Source organism: Macaca fascicularis, chromosome 20, assembly GCF_037993035.2.
Source record: "Macaca fascicularis isolate 582-1 chromosome 20, T2T-MFA8v1.1".
Taxonomy (NCBI): domain Eukaryota; kingdom Metazoa; phylum Chordata; class Mammalia; order Primates; family Cercopithecidae; genus Macaca; species Macaca fascicularis.
In genome coordinates this window covers 14,106,293-14,122,263 of record NC_088394.1, presented here as the reverse complement: position 1 = coordinate 14,122,263, position 15,971 = coordinate 14,106,293, and the positions used below count along the sequence as shown (strand labels likewise).

At 43.8% G+C, this 15,971-nt stretch overlaps 1 long non-coding RNA gene across 1 annotated transcript in view; it reads right to left on the bottom strand.

The window, feature by feature from the left end:
• LOC107128362 (uncharacterized) overlaps window positions 1-15,971 on the bottom strand; it is a 124,550-nt gene that overhangs the window by 21,543 nt on the left and 87,036 nt on the right. Inside the window, exon 2 of the long non-coding RNA XR_001487386.4 lies at window positions 2,724-2,935. This is a non-coding gene — a long non-coding RNA (uncharacterized lncRNA). The remainder of the gene's footprint in view (window positions 1-2,723; window positions 2,936-15,971) is intronic.

The window sequence follows — 15,971 nt, the reverse complement described above, 5'->3', positions numbered from 1 at the left end:
GGATCCCTCTTTCTCTCACCTCTTACTCTTGATTGGGAGTGAGGTGAGCTGCTGTCTTCCAAGCAGCTGTCGGACAACAACCAACCAGACCTAAGCCTTCTCCTCTGTGGTCCCCTATATCATTTAACAATGGGTGTAAAACAAAGTATTTTAAAACTTAGTGGCTTAAAACAACAACCATTTATTATGTTTTACTAGTCTATGGACTATTAGGATAGTTCTGCTGATTCAGGTGGGCTCCTTCCCGCATCTTCAGGCTGCTGGAGGGCTGTCTGGGGGCTGGCTGGTTTAGGATGGCCTTGTCTGGGACAATTCGGTTTTGTTCCATGTGTCTGTCATCCTCCAGTAGGCTAGCCCAGGCTTGCTCTCATGACCATGGCAGGGATTCAAGAGTGAGTAAACCCAGTTGCACTGAGAAGGCAAGAAAAAACTCGCACGGGTTTGCAAGCCTCTGCTTTTGTATGAAGTTTTTGTGACTGTCTTATCTTATAAAACAAGTCACATTTTCAAGCCAGGGAGCTACAGAATTACAGGCAAAAGGTGTGGATAAAGGAAGGCCATTAATTGGGGTCACGAATGCAATCAATATATCTCGATCCCAAAGTCTGCGATAAGGAGCCCGGGACACATATCCTCATATTGCAAGGGCGAAAACAAATGGTTTTCCCTGGGGATGCTAGAAAAGCTATACAAGACTGGGTGCGGTGGCTCATGCCTGTAATCCCAGCACTTTGGGAGGCCGAGGCGGGTGGATCATGAGGCCAGGAGTTCAAGACCAGCCTGACCAACATACAAAATACAAAATACAAAAATTAGGCGGGCGTGGTGGTGCGTGCCTATAGTCCCAGCTACTCGGGAAGCTGAGGCAGGAGAATCGCTTGAACCCAGGAGGTGGAGGTTGCAGTGAGCTGAGATCGCGCCACTGCACTCCAGCAGGGGCGATAGAGTGAGACTCTGTCTCGAAAACAAAAGAAAAGAAAAAAAAAAGAAAAGAAAAGCTGTACAATGTGAGGGATTCTTGAGCCAGCTTTCAGAAGATGAGAGTATATTCTTTAAAAGAGAAGAGGGCAGACCAGCTCAAGCAGTAGCTCAGAGGCCCCGGACACCTTGGTGTCTTGGAAGACCTAGTAATAGCTCAGTGGAGTAAGAACAAAGAGGCAACATGAGAGCTGAGGTTGAAGAGGTTGAGCCAAATACGTAGTTTTTTAACCTGCAGTCTACCAGAAGCCACAGAAGATTATTATGCTATTGAATGATGTGATCAGCTTTTCTTTGGAAAGGTAACCCTTGCCCAAAGTAGTAAGAAGACGATCAAGAGTCTTACACCCACCTGATCTGTTAGTTGGGAGACTTCTGTTGTCAAATAATGCTCCATCCTCCACCTACCCAGCTTTGTTTAGCTCTATTGTTTCTCTCAGGAGCACAGCTAAGTGGTTGTAATTCACAAACCTGGAAGGCAGCTCTTTTCATAGTCGTCAGACAATAAGGTCCATGGACCGTGGCCACAAAAAAAGAACACTGGAAATAATGGCTGGAATAAGAAGCAAAGCCTCGGTTTGAGGCTCTTTCTTGCATTTTCACCCTGAAGCATCTATAATTAAGCTGGAGAGAAATGATTTACTTAATTCACGTTATTTTATGCAATATCATTAGCAGTATTCAGTTGTAACTTTATTACCCCTGTGCACGCTCCCTCTGTAACAGTTGAGAACAACAATGGGGCTTTACTTATCTTCAGGAAGCCAGCCCATTCATTGAAGGAAAAATGGCCCCAGCCCCAGGTTGCCATAGACACTGGAGAAGGCTGTCACCGAGCTGCAGCACACCTATTTCCTGGTGACATGCAGAATTAGAGGTATTGGGGAATCAAAGGGAAAAACTTACTTGATGAAACAAAGAGTCCCTTCAGCATCTCCTGACATAATTCTTTGCAAAAGCAGTCTCCCTGTACCCCTTCTCCCTTCCCCTTCTCCCTGAAGCCAGGTGAATGAATTTGAATCCAAAGCCCTTAGAAGAATGAAAGCCGTAACCTTCATGCATGGCTCAAAGTTATGTACAAAGATCTCCTTTAAATCACGAGTGACTTCTCAGGATTCCAAACTTCTTGACATGTCCACAGTCCTAAAGGATCTGTCACCTGCCTATGTCTCTACATTCCTCATTCACTCTGTTATCATCATGCTGCCCTCCTTTGAGTGCGTAAATGTGCAAAGCATTTTCCCAACTAGGGGATCTTTTTCCTCTGTGATTCCTCTTGCTAGAATTCTCTTTCTCTTGCCCTTTATGTGGTTGGCTCCTTCTTGCTCTTCAGGTCCTCCGACCTTCAGTTTGAAGGCCCCTTTTCATGACGACCAGGGCCATTATATCTAAAAATAATCCCTCCACCTTTTTCTCTATCACAGCGTCTTGGATCTTTCCTGGTGAATTTGAGGATCTATAATTATCTTTATTTGCTGTTAGCTTATTTATGACTTAGTCTCTCCCAATAGGGAGCAAGTTGCATAGATAGGTACCTGATAGATGTGTGTGCTTCTCTGTGCTTGGTTTCTTCCCAAAGCAGACGCTGAGTCAGGGATTCAAGTACAAGTGGTTGATTTGGGGAGTGAAGGCAGGGCAGTGAGGAAAGGCAGACCATAAAGGGTGTGTTGTCCAGTGAGTTACCATGGGGGCAGCTGGAGAATAATCTTCCCGGGGAGCTCCAAGAGCCCGCATGGAATACGTACCTCAGACATACCCCAACTGAGAAGTGATAGGGCTGGGGCAGCTGTACACCAATTCCCATCCATCGCTGAGGGCTGTTCCCGCGAAGCAGACATTCTCCATCACTTTCACTCTGACATGTCCAGGGGCAGAGCAGGCTCTGGTGGCCAGAGAAAGTCTTTAGGTGAAGAGTTGTGGATGACACCGCTGGAGGTTGGGTTATGTGTACCAAGACCTAAGAGGAAGAAGAGGGGACACAGATAGCATCTGTCATAGTGCCCTGTGGGTATTTGTTAAATGAGTGAATGCATGATTCCTGTGCCTCCTTCTGTCAATCATATCAGATCCTCAAGAAATGTTCAAGCCTAATAGGGTAGATTGCTAGCACATGTTAAAGAAGAAAACAATAACAACAACAAAAACACAGATTTTGAGCTCAGACAGAGTCGGCTTCAAATTCAGCTGTGTGACCTTAGACAAATTTCATGTCCCTCTCTGAGTCTGCAGTCTTCTGCCTTGTAAAATGGGGTAATAATTCCACCTCATAGGACGGTTGTAAAATGGTTGGAGACAGTGTATATAGTTTATAATTGTGTCTGCATATCGCAGGTGACCCATAAATATCATTTTTATTTGCGATGAAATAGCAGCAAGTTCTACATGGCAGTAGGTGACAAAAGGCTAAATTGGGCTACCAAAATGATGACACCCATGAAAGTTGGAGTGGTCATGAATGGCTTCTAGAAGAGTTAGTTATGCTTTGAAGAATGAGTGGGGTTAGCATGGATCAGTGGGAGATGGGAGACCAGTTTGGCTAAGAGTAATATTCACCTCAACTTATCAGATGCTCACCAGTGCCTTAGACCCTGTTGGGAAGTACTTTTTATATGTAATTCCCAATCTTCACAATATAACCCTACAAGGTAGATGTTCTTAACCCTACCCTCAAGTTTGAAGATGCAAAAAACTAAAGAAAAAGTTAATTACCTGAGGTCATTCATCAAGTAAGTAGTAGAACATGAACTAAAAGTAGGAATTGCCTTTGGTGAGCTTTGTGTGTGTGTGTGTGTGTGTGTGTGTGTGTGTCTGTCTGTGTGTGTGTGTGTTTTATTTCTTTATTTAATTTTTTTGAGACAGAGTCTCTCTCTGTCACTCAGGCTGGAGTACAGTGGCACGATCTTGGCTCACTACAACTTCCACTTCCCAGGTTCAAGCCATTCTCCTGCCTCAGCCTCCCGAGTAGCTGGGACTACAGGCATGTGCCGCCATGCCCAGCTATATTTTTGTATTTTTTAGTAGAGATGGGGTTTCACCATGTTAGCCAGGATAGTCTCAATCTCCTGACCTTGTGATCCACCCACCTCGGCCTCCCAAAGGGCTGGGATTACAGGCGTGAGCCACAGTGCCCGGACCTGTCTTCAGAGAGGTTTGTAGGAAAGAGACAATGAGGTTCTTCTCAGAAGATGTCTACAATCTAATGGTGAAGGTGGGACATGTGGGTAGAAGCAACTTTTGAGAGGAGTGACGGGAAATGGGGTTTGCCATGAATACCATGGAAGAAAGGCAAGTGGGGGCTTTACACAATGAAAGGAATGGAAAGGCAAATATGCTGTATTTTAAAAACGGAAGCAAAATTTACCTGCAATGGAGTACACACACATTGATGGTACAGTCCAATGGATTTTTCTCTCTGTATACAACCATCTAGCCGCCACTCAAATCAAGATATAGAATATTCCCATCACTCCAGGAAGTTCTCTCATGCTCCTTTCCAATCAATAACTTCCCCTTGCCCCCAGGAAGTTTTTCTGACTTTTATCCCCAAATATTAGATTTCTAAAGTAACACTTTTCTAATGTATAAAAAGAATACGTGCATGTCGTAGAAAATTTACACAATGACAAAAACATAGAAGAGAAGAAATTAAATCACTCATAATGTTACGGCCTGAACATTTTGGTCTATTCCTTGAACATTTTGGTCTATTTCTTGCTGTCTTTGTTGTACATTTTAAAATTTTAACTTGAGACTATATTGTATATTTAATTTTATACTCTATTTTTTAAGTGAATCATTAGGGACATTAGCATTTTTCCCAGTATAAATTCTTTGTAAACTTCATTTCACATGGCTTGAAATATTTCATTGAGGAATTCAGCTAAAAGGACTTACTGGTTCCCTAAATGTTGGCTATTTTAGTTTGTTTCCAAGGTGTCACAGTAATGACCACCTTTTCCGTAAAGCTCTGTCTGAATTTAGACCATTTTATTAGAATAGGGGTGAAAGTACTGGGCTAAAAATTACACATTCTTCAAACGCTTGAAACCCATTGCCAAACAGCTTTCCAAAATGTATAGATTGAACTTCTTATCACCTGGATACACAAAGGGCACCCACGGAGTCACACACTTACCGGCATGGAGTGCTAATTTTTATTTGACATTTGAGACTATCCAGGAAAGTTTAGAAAAGCTCTTGAACTAAAAGTTCTGTTTGGTATTCACTCTGAAGAACAATACTGGCTTATTCTCCTCTGATGTTCCGTAATGTTTGGATGTTCTGAATAGGTGACCTCAGAAATCACTTTAGTTCAACATCTGGAGCCATCAATGAGAAATGAGTAGGGAGGGCACGTGAGGAACATGTACGCTCTGCCTTGGAGCAGGGTCACAGATGGCCTTCTGTTACATAACCGTCTGCAGAGCAGTACGGTCCGTTCGCCTGTTATCTCATTCTGGGCATCAGGAAGGAAGAAGTTGACAGACCCAGTCTGTGAGTTGTGCAGCTTGAGAGGGTGTCTTTGTGACAATTGGGGCAGCATGAGAACTGATTATTACAGCGTAGGGCACAACTAAGAGGCATAATGATCAGGGCCAACCTAGCGCTTAGGTCAGACTCGATAATGGTCTTTGAAGGCGTGTTCCGCTGTCTAAAATTACCCACCCAGCACCAGGAATTCTGGCCTTTCGCACTGGAATAAAAGACCAGGGTACATGTGCATGCTCTCCACAGGACACCTCCAAACCTACTTCCAGGAAAAGCACTCCAATGAAAATTGTTCTCCAACTAAGTGGGAAAACTCACCTCTGGCAGACTTTCAAAAAGCTCAAAGGAGTAAGTCCAATGGTGTATGCATCTGTCAGCAAGAGTTTCATGTGAACAGGTGATTTCTAAACCCAGCCTGGAAGTAACGCTTCTGTGACGAACGATAGACACCCTGGGCCTGTGTTTGTTGGAATGGTTTTCCTTTTCAGTTTTCTCTTTACTTTGGAGCACATGATGGCCACCCTCACCTAATGACTTTTGTATGTCTTTACTCAAGTCCATCATGTATTCAAATGAAGGGCATGCAGTAATTTTTGTTGTGAATGTGTTTTTTTCAGGAGACCTTATTAGGTGCTGTGATGTTTATCCACTAGAGTAATCACATTTCTGTGACGATCTTTCAACATGTGGGATAGAAAAAAAGAGTTTTGTGTGTATATGCAGCATGCAGCTGACGAGCTGATGCTCTCCGAGTCTCATTAGCCCTGCCATTCTTGGTTCCTCTGTGTTTATTCCATGATTTGCTGATTATAAAGCATGTCTGTCTCCCCCCAAAAAACGATTCCAACTTCCATGGAGATTAGGCTGAGACTAAGGCGAATGCCTGGATGCAGGACGCTCCTGGTAGCCTGGATCTGCCCACATGTGCAGCATCTGTAGTGGGTCTGGCAGGTGCTCTGCCTTTCCGTCTGCCCCACGTTGCTGGGTTAGCTGCCCCACCTTTCAGTCACACTGTGCGGCCAGAGATGGGCCAACACGTGACCAGCCTTTCCACCCATCTCTCTCGGTTATTCCTCTCAGAGTTCCTGCCACCTCCTTAGGACACTGTGAATGTGTAGCATGCAAATCCGCAATCCAGAGGGAACCCCAAACCACCACTTGCTAGACTTAGGAACCTCCCCCTGTTGTTCCTGCAGCTTCCGACTACTGGGACTCAAAACAGCCCACTGATACAATTCACAAAATCTCTTTAACGGATTTTTCAGAATGAAAATGGGAAAGGGATAGGGAGCTGTCTTCAGCTTCCGGGTGAACATACTCAAGCCAAAGACTCACATGTGCCAAGATGCCATCTTTCAGCAGGGGTGGAGAGAAAACACAGAAAACAAAATACAGATGGATCTTATTCTTTCTCTCTCTCTTTTTTTTTTTTTTTTTTGAGATGGAGTCTCGCTCTGTTACTCAGTCTGGAGTACAGTGGTGCAATCTCGGTTCACCACAATGTTCACCTCCCAGGTTCAAGCAATTCTCGTTCCTCAGCCTCTCAAGCAGCTGGGACTACAGGCGTGTGTCAGCATGCCTGGCTAATTTTTGTTGTATATTTTAGTAGAGACAGGGTTTCACCATGTTGGCCAGACTGGTCTCCCACTCCTGGTCTCAAGTGATCCATCCTCCTCAGCCTCCCAAAGTACTGAGATTATAGGCATGAGCCACCAAGCCTGGCCTGTATCTTATCCTTTCTGATTCTGCCACAACCAGAAACACACACACACATACATACAGAGTCTCAACAAGTTGCCTTGCCATACGTGTGCTCTCTTGCTTAACTCTTATTAATCCTCTAACCTCCAGCTCAAAATCTCATGCTCTAAGACCCTATTTGTCTCACTCCAGCAATTGAAAGCAAATCACTTTCCCCTCTGCTGACTCTGCTTTATTGGCCTCACTGAACTCATTATACCAAAATCAACTTTTTCTCTTATAGACTACCAGTGACTTGTGGGCAGGAATTTTTCTTTCCAATATCTTTGCCTCCCTAGGACATAGCCCAGTGTCAAATGCATAATAGGGACTCAGTAAATATTTCTCATTATATTGAATGTTACAGTAAACCTGCCTCCTAGTTAATATAAATAATAATAATACAATGAGCTCTTAAAATGCGCTAGGTACGGCCAGGCGCTGCAGCTCACACCTGTAATCCCAGCACTTTGGGAGGCTGAGGCGGGTGGATCACGAGGCCAGGAGATCGAGACCATCCTGGCCAACATGGGAAACTCCGTCTCTATTAAAAACACAGAAAAAAATTAACTGGGCATGGTGGCGGGCACCTATAGTCCCAGCTACTTGGGAGGCTGAGGCAGGAGAATCACTTGAACCAAGGAGTCAGTCGGAGGCTGCAGTGAGCTGAGATCATGTCACTGTACTTAGGCCTAGTGACAGAGTGAGACTCCGTCCCCCCCCCCCAAAAAAAAAGTACTAGGCGCTATTCTAAATACCTCTTCAACACTCAAGTGAGAGCAAAACTTCTTATTAGTCTTGGAGGTAATGTTATTAGCCCCCATGTTACCGATGAGAAAACAGAGGCTCAGAGAGGTTTAACAACCTCCCAAAGTCACATAGCTGGTAAGTGGTAAAGTCAGGATTTGAGTCTAGGTTGTCTGGCTTCAAGTAGAACCCATGAATTTAACCTATTGCTTCAGTATATTGTCCCCAGAATAATCTCATAGCACTGTGAATTAAAACCAAAAGTTTCAATCAAAGGAAAGGGTAGTGAACAAAACAATTTCAAATTTACCTAATAATCTCATAGCACTATGAATTAAGACCAAACATTTCAAAGGAAAGGGTAGTGAACAAAACAATTTCAAATTCACCTAAGAATAACAGCCTCTTTTTACTATCACTAATATTTAAGCCAATATGTGCTCATTCCTTTGTGCCTTCCTTCGTTCTTTCTGCAAATATTTATTGACCACTATGTTCCAAGGACTATTAGAGGAATTGGGCTGCAGTAATGAACAGAAAAGGACACAACATTTATCTCCACAAAACTTGGCATCTAAATTCATTCAAAGGTAACTGTTTTTCAGCAACCATCTCTTGAGAACCTCCTTTGTGCTGAGATTGTGTTAGGTGCTGGAGATGCAAAGATGGATCCACCAGACTCTGTGGGTGCCTTGACGAACTTATAAATAGCAGAGAGACAAGCACATAACAAGAATTAAAATGTAAAAGGATGAAAAACAAATCTTGTTACGGGCTGGGTGCAGTGGCTCACGCCTGTAATCCTAGCACTTTGGGAGGCCGAGGTGGGCGGACTGCTTGAGCTCAGGAGTTCGAGACCAGCCTGGGCAACAAGACGAGACCCCTTGTCTCCATCAAAAATACAAAAAAAAAAAAAAAAAAAAATAGCTAGGCATGGTGGTGGATGCCTGTGGTCCCAGCTCTCTGGGAGGCTGAGATACAAGAATCACTTGAGCCCAGGGGGGCAGAGGTTGCAGCGAGCTGAGGTCGCACCACTGCATTCCAGCCTGGGTCACAGATCAAGAGCAGAGGAGGGAAGGGAAGGGAAGGGAAGGGAAGAGAAGGGAAGGGAAGGGAAGGGAAGGGAAGAGGGAAGGAAGAAAGAGAAATCTTTTTCCAGATCTGGATGTCTTTCTGGAGGAGACATGGCACTAAATCCTGAAGAATGCACAAGTGCTAACCAGGTGGAGATCACTGGTGCAGCTGTTGCAAAAGTGTAGAGAGGAGGACCCACAATCTCCCAAGCAGCTCTCTACAAACAGTTTGGTGTTGCTCACACATACTGAGAGACAATCAAGATTGTAGATAAAGTTGGAGAACATGAAGGACACAGACAATAGAACGTGCTGGAAAAATGAAAATATCTCCATAAAACTTGTAAGACTTTCTCCTTCCTCCTTCCTCCCTCCTTTCCTCCCTCCCTCCCTTATTTTCTTCTTCTCTTTCTTTTCACAGAGTCTTGCTCTGTCACTGAGGCTGGAGTTCAGTGGTATGATCTCAGCTCACTGCAACTTCCACCCTCTGGGCTCAAGCGATCCTCCCACATCAGCATCCTGAGTAGCTGGGACTATAGGTGCATGCCACCACGCCTGGCTAATTTTCATATTTTTTGTAGAGACAGGGTCTGTCCATATTGCCCAGGCTGGTCTTGAACTCTTGGGCTCAAGAGATCCTCCAGCCTTGGCCTCCCAAAGTGCTTGGATGACAGGCGTGAGCCACATTTTCTACCTAATATTTAACAGCTATGAAAAGGAAACAAAGCAGTCTTGGTGAAGGGGAGGGGTGAAGAGCTTCCTTCTAAGACGGTTGTGGAAAACACAGATCCTGGGAGATGGCTATTCCGTGACAATGATTGCCTTGCCAGGCCAAGAAGTACTTTGGAAGTAAGTTACTGGACTTCTAGGCTGGACTTCTACTTTGTACAAGAAGGAAACTGTGCTTAAACAAGATTGATGCCCAGATGATTCCATAAGAGACAGAAAATAATGTCAAGGGGGAGAAAAATGAATAAAGAGAGGCCTAAGAAGAATAATAAAGGGGCATTAGTGGATGGTTTATGATGCGTGCCATTTTGTTAATGTTAATCTTTCCCAGGTGTGTCATAGAAGTCACAGAACAAGGCAATAAATGAAACTTTTATTTTCTTGTTTGAAATGAGCCCCTATGAACTAAATAAAAACATAGGGGTTTGGGAACATGGGGAGTTGATTACAAGGGCATAAAATTGATCAGAGGGGTATATCCCAGCATGTAGTAACAAAAACAATCACCGTCATTTATGTTGGATTGCTACTTTAAAGGTTATCAGTGCTTCCACGGTGCATTATTTCATGAGATCCTATCTCAGCCCTGGGAAGTGGAAATTGTACCATTCCCATTTTATAGATAACAGACAATAAAATGGACAAGTATTTCCCAAAGTCTTTCAGTAAGTAAGGAACCAAACTGGAATCAAACTCAAGTGCATTGACTCTAAAATGAATTCATTTGGTCTATATGACATCCTCTCCCAAACACCCTCTCCTAGAAAAAGTTCTCCGAACATTAGTTAGAATTTCTTCATTTCCCTGGTCCCAAGTCACATTTAACCATCAACCTCGATAAAATCTCTTCGACACAGATGACTTTCATTATATTTGGTATAGTTGCATTCCAGAAACATTGTTTCCCACTTACTCCAGTGAATTTCCCCAGAAGAAACAGTACGTTGTCTCAAAAGAAAAGAAGTGTAATGAAAAGTCCTTTTATGGGCCGTCCTGTGAGTCTCGTCTGCTTTTGCCTCTCGGTGAGTTATGCTCTGGTAAAGGAAAGAAGTCTCTCAAACTAAAGGAGAGTAGGAAACAGTCAGCTGCCAACCTACTTTTATTTGGTTTGCAAAGTATTTTGTTTTGAGCAGCTTGTTTTCTTTTAACTACTAATTTCGAAATAGGTATGGACTCACTGGAAGTTGCAAACTTAGTGCACAGTCCCATGTACCCTTCCTCCAGCCATCCAACAGTAACATCCTTTTTTAAATTTTTATTTTTATTTTTGTAGAGACCAAGTCTCACTATGTTGGCCAGGTTGGTCTTAGACTCCTGGGCTCAAGTGATCCTCCTGCCTCAGCCTCTTGAAATACTGGGATTATAGGCATGAGTCACCATACCTAGTCCCCAACAGTAACATCTTGAAAATCTGTAGTACAATATTATTGCAGAATTTTTTTAAAAATGAATTTGTTGGCTGGGCGAGATGGCTTATGCCTGTAATCCCAGCACTTGCCACCAGCAAGGTGGGCAGATCACCTGAAGTTAGGAGTTCGAGATTAGCCTGGCCAACATGGTGAAACCCCGTCTCTAATAAAAATACAAAAATTAGCCGAGTGTCGTGGTGCGTACCTATAATCCCAGCTACTTGGGAGGCTGAGGCAGGAGAATCACTGTACCTGAGAGGTGGAGGTTGCAGTGAGACAAGATCGCGCCACCACACTCCAGTCTGGGCAACAGAGTGAGACACCATCTCAAAATAAATAAATAAATAAATAAATGTTTCCTTGTTAACATTTGCAGACACATCAAGATTCAGGTGTCTCTGTGTCTCTTCCAGAAAGATTCCTACAGCTGGAAAAAGATTTATTTTGTTTTTCATTCTTTTATCAAATCAAAACAAGCAAAGAAACATCAACAACAAAACTAGGAGGCCTAACAGAAGAGTTAGATTCTGGCCTTTCTTGGAGACTTGGAAGATCTGGCAATGTGCTCCCGCATGGAAACTATTGAGGCTGACTACTGGCTGCCTCTTGCCAGCAGGCAAGCACTCTTCAGATCTATGAAGCTCCATCACTTTCATTATCTGTCAGGCCTCTGGAGGCTGCTGAGTCTGCATTTGCAAATACAGAGTAGAGGTAATTGCATTTTTTGGAAGGGAAAGTTTCGAGTCATCTTGGGTTACCTTTTCAGCACATCCCTTTGGGTGTGGAATTATATGACTACAGCCCCACACATAGGTTCACGTCAAAACACATCTGAAACCAGCGCTTTGAGGCTGGGGTGCTGTCATGCTTAAGTCATCCCAGTCTTAAGCTGGGGTGGCTTCAACAGGGACGGCACCAGGTTTGAGAGGCCAACGAGACCCAGAGCTAGTGAATGACACATAGGGTTCACTGAGGACTTACATACAGGGCAGTCCAGTGGGGGCAGGCTGGACAGGGGAACCACAATCACTTATAGAAAGCATGCAGTCTATAGAGCATTTTCACTTAGCACCCTCCCCTTAGCAACCTACACCTAGCAACCTTCATTTAACCTAACGCAAAGGGTATTGATCTCCATGCACGGCCTGTGTTCCATGGGATAGGCCGGAGGATTCAGGTGTTCCTCATAGATAGGGAATGGATCTCTAGGTTGGCCACTCTTGGATTCCTTCAGTTAGAACTCCAAACACAGATTCTTCTTAGATCATAGGGTCATTCTCAGGTATGCTTAAGTTAAACTCTTGCTCTCAGGTATGTCCACCATGCAGGTGCACAAATTTCCATTCTTGGGATTTGGTGACTCCAGGAACCTCCTGACAGTGAGGAAAGTTTTGTGTCCCTCTGAACCTGGCAGGTTTAAGCATTTTCATTTTAGAAGGATGCCACATTGTTGTTTACGTTTCCTTCTCTACAATTCAGCTTCCTACTTCCCAACAGACAGAAATGGAGTTCTAAGCACAGTTTGCTCTATTTTGCATCTTGCTTTTATCTAATGCTTTTATTTTTCCTCAGGTCCCTGTGAAATAAAATTTATGTCTTCTCTGCTATCTCTGTCCTCTGCACTACCTTCCCAGGCCCCATCTCTTACTCTCATTATTGCCATGTGAGTTGGATTAATTTTCTCCACTCCCAGATTATCCCTCCCAGGATCTGGAATATACCAGCGACTTTTTTTTTCCCCCGGAGTCTTGCTCTGTCGCTAGGCTGGAGTGCAGTGGCACGATCTCAGCTCACTGCAATCGCTGCCTCCCGGGTTCAAGTGTTTCTCCTGCCTCAGCCTCCCGAGTAGCTGTGATTACAGGCACACGCCACCAGGCCTGGCTAATTTTTATATTTTTAGTAGAGAAGAGGTTTCACCATGTCGGGCAGGATGGTCTCGATTTCCTAACCTCGTGATCTGCCTGCTTTGACCTCCCAAAGTACTGGGATTATAGGCGTGAGCCACCGCGCCCGGCCACCAACGTCCCTTTTTTAATCAAAGCATACACAGGTTGTAGGCTAATAGAAAAGACATTTAGAAAAAAAGCTCAGAGCAGAAGAGACTCTGTTAACGGAATAACTAGGAGATATGCAAAGAGAGCGTCAGTCTTGACATTTTGAAATCTGGATGTCTCCGCTCGGTTTTAAAGCCGGTCAATGGCAAGGGGCTTTCTTTTTCCTTCTCCCCCTTCAATAAAGGAGCTTAAACTCTATCCCTGATTCCCAACACAGCAGGAAACCAAATAGATGGAATCAAATGACTGACAACTCTTCCCTAAAGCCAAAGAGAAAAGCAGATGAGGCTCTATTGCAGAAACTGAAGGCATTAAAGGAATTAGAGTTCCATGGATGAGGACTGGGAATTAGAGGGTATACAAAGGGGAGAGGCTTCCTTCTAAAGAAAGGGAGCCCCTGAGTATTCAGAATGAACCTTCCACCCCCACCCCCATACCATTAAGAAACCACCTTCAAATTCGTGGATTCTGTGGGGGCGTTTGACTGCGTGATAGTAAGACTGATAATTTTCCAGACCTCCCCTCCACCATTAAGGAGATAAACTTACCAACGAGTATAGGAAGGCTCTGACCCTCCCAGAACGCACGTCCTCTTGAGGCGCGCCTGCCTGAGTATTAACTCAGTCCCTTAACAGCATTTTATCTAATCACAGCCACAGCTGCCCAGGCTGGTAAATCGCTGAGATCACTGCCCTTCTAATGGAAAGTTTGGAAGGTCAGAAGGAGCAGAGTTGACTCCCAGCTGGGCTTTTGAGAGCTGACCTTTTATTTCCCTCTATGGCTCTGTGGCAGAACCAAGTCCTCATTTCTCAAGAAGGCCCTTGTAATTGGTTTTCATACACCGGCAGCAGCGGAGGCATTTAATGAGGGGGAGGCTCAGGCTCACGTTCAAGGTATTAAAGATTTGAGAACTCGAAGGGCCACCAGAAGCCATGTCTCTTGCCTTCAGTTTCCGCCATTTTGGGGTGGGCATTTTTGGTTTCTTCTACCAACCCCCAGGTTGCCCTTCTAAGCCATTACATCTGAAAAACAGGCTTTCCTGAATATCCAATTCTAGAATCACTTCAGGTAACCTCTTCCCTCCTCCCAGATGTATTAAGGTACAATAGACAAACAAAAATTGTGTATTTTTAAGGTAAATAACCAACACTTTGATACATGTATACGTTGTGAAATGGTTACCACATTCAAGTTAACACATCCATCTCCTCCCATAGTTACGTGTGTGTGTGTGTGTGTGGTGTGTTGGTGAGAACAGTTAAGATCTACTCTTCTAGCAAATTTTAAGTATACAATAGAGTATTATTAACTGTAGTCACCAGGCTGTGCATTAGAGCTTCGGAATGTAATCATCTTACAATTGAAAGTTTGTTCCCTTTGATTAACATCTCCCCACGTCCTTCTCCCCCTGGCCCCTGGAAACTACCCACTGTTTTGATATCAGTCTAGGGGAAAAGAGGAGACGTAGGGTCCATCTCTTACTCTTATGTGAGCTCTCTGCTTCTATGAGTTTGACTTTTTAAAAGACTTTTTAAAGATGTAAGTGAGCTCATGCACTATTTGTCTTCTTGTGTCTGGCTGATTTCACTTAGCATAATGTCCTCCAGGGGCATCCATATTTTCACGAATGGCAAGATTTTAAATGTTTGCTCTCTTCAGTAAAATGTCCCAAGAATGACCTACATTTCCTTTGCTTTCTTTTAGGGTCACTTTTTCTAGTTTTCTCATTAGCAGAGACAGCTGGGATGGAGCGGACCTCATTTTGAAAGGAATAAAGACAGTAATTAAGTTACCGTTTAGTCTTTTCCTTTCTGAGCTAACTAATCCCAATTATTTTTAACCTTTTCACATAGGCCCTTTATTTTCTGACCTTTTAATGAATTTTCACTGCTTACTTCTGGTTCTTCTCCAGCGGTTACATAGTCTTCACAGTTTGCCAAAACTTTTCAATGGTCATAATGAAATGATTATTTTCCCCCTAGTTGCAATAGCAAACTCCCGTACATTTTTGAGAAATACCTGACAACAGTGATATGCCTAATTTTTCAGTTATATTTCTGTAAGGACGTTTTCCCTCCAAAGTGTCAGCTATGCTCTCTTCTTTATTTTTGTAGCTTAATGTCTTATCTACAAAATAAAATGATTACTTAAGATTTGTTCAAATAGTTATCAAAGCACTACTAGATATGTAAGAGTGTGCTAGCTACTGTTAGAGATAGAAAATAGGTAGACGCTGTTAGCTCTCTGTGATACAAACACCACAATGATGGGTATTGGGGAACTGATACTATCTGAGCACCTCCTGTGTGCCCAATGCATACTTAACCTCTTCTAAACCTCCCAGAATCTTAAGAAAATAATTTCATTGCCACTTTCCAGATGAGCAAACTAAGGGTCACAGAAGGTGAATGCTTTGCAGACATTCTCATAGTTATTGAAATGGTAGAAAAAGTGCTGAGGCCAGGTGCGGTGGCTCATGTCTGTAATCCCAGCACTTTGGGAGGCCAAGGTGGGTGGATTACCTGAGGTCAGGAGTTCGAGACCAGCCTGGCCAACATGGTGAAACCCCATCTCTACTAAAAATACAAAAATTAGCTGGGCGTGGTGGCGGATGCCTGTAATCCCAGCTACTTGGGAGGCTGAGACAGGAAAATCACTTGAACCAGGAGGCGGAGGTTGCAGTGAGCCGAGATCGCGTCACTACACTCCAGCCTGGGCAACAAGAGCGAAACTGTCTCAAAAAACAAACAAAC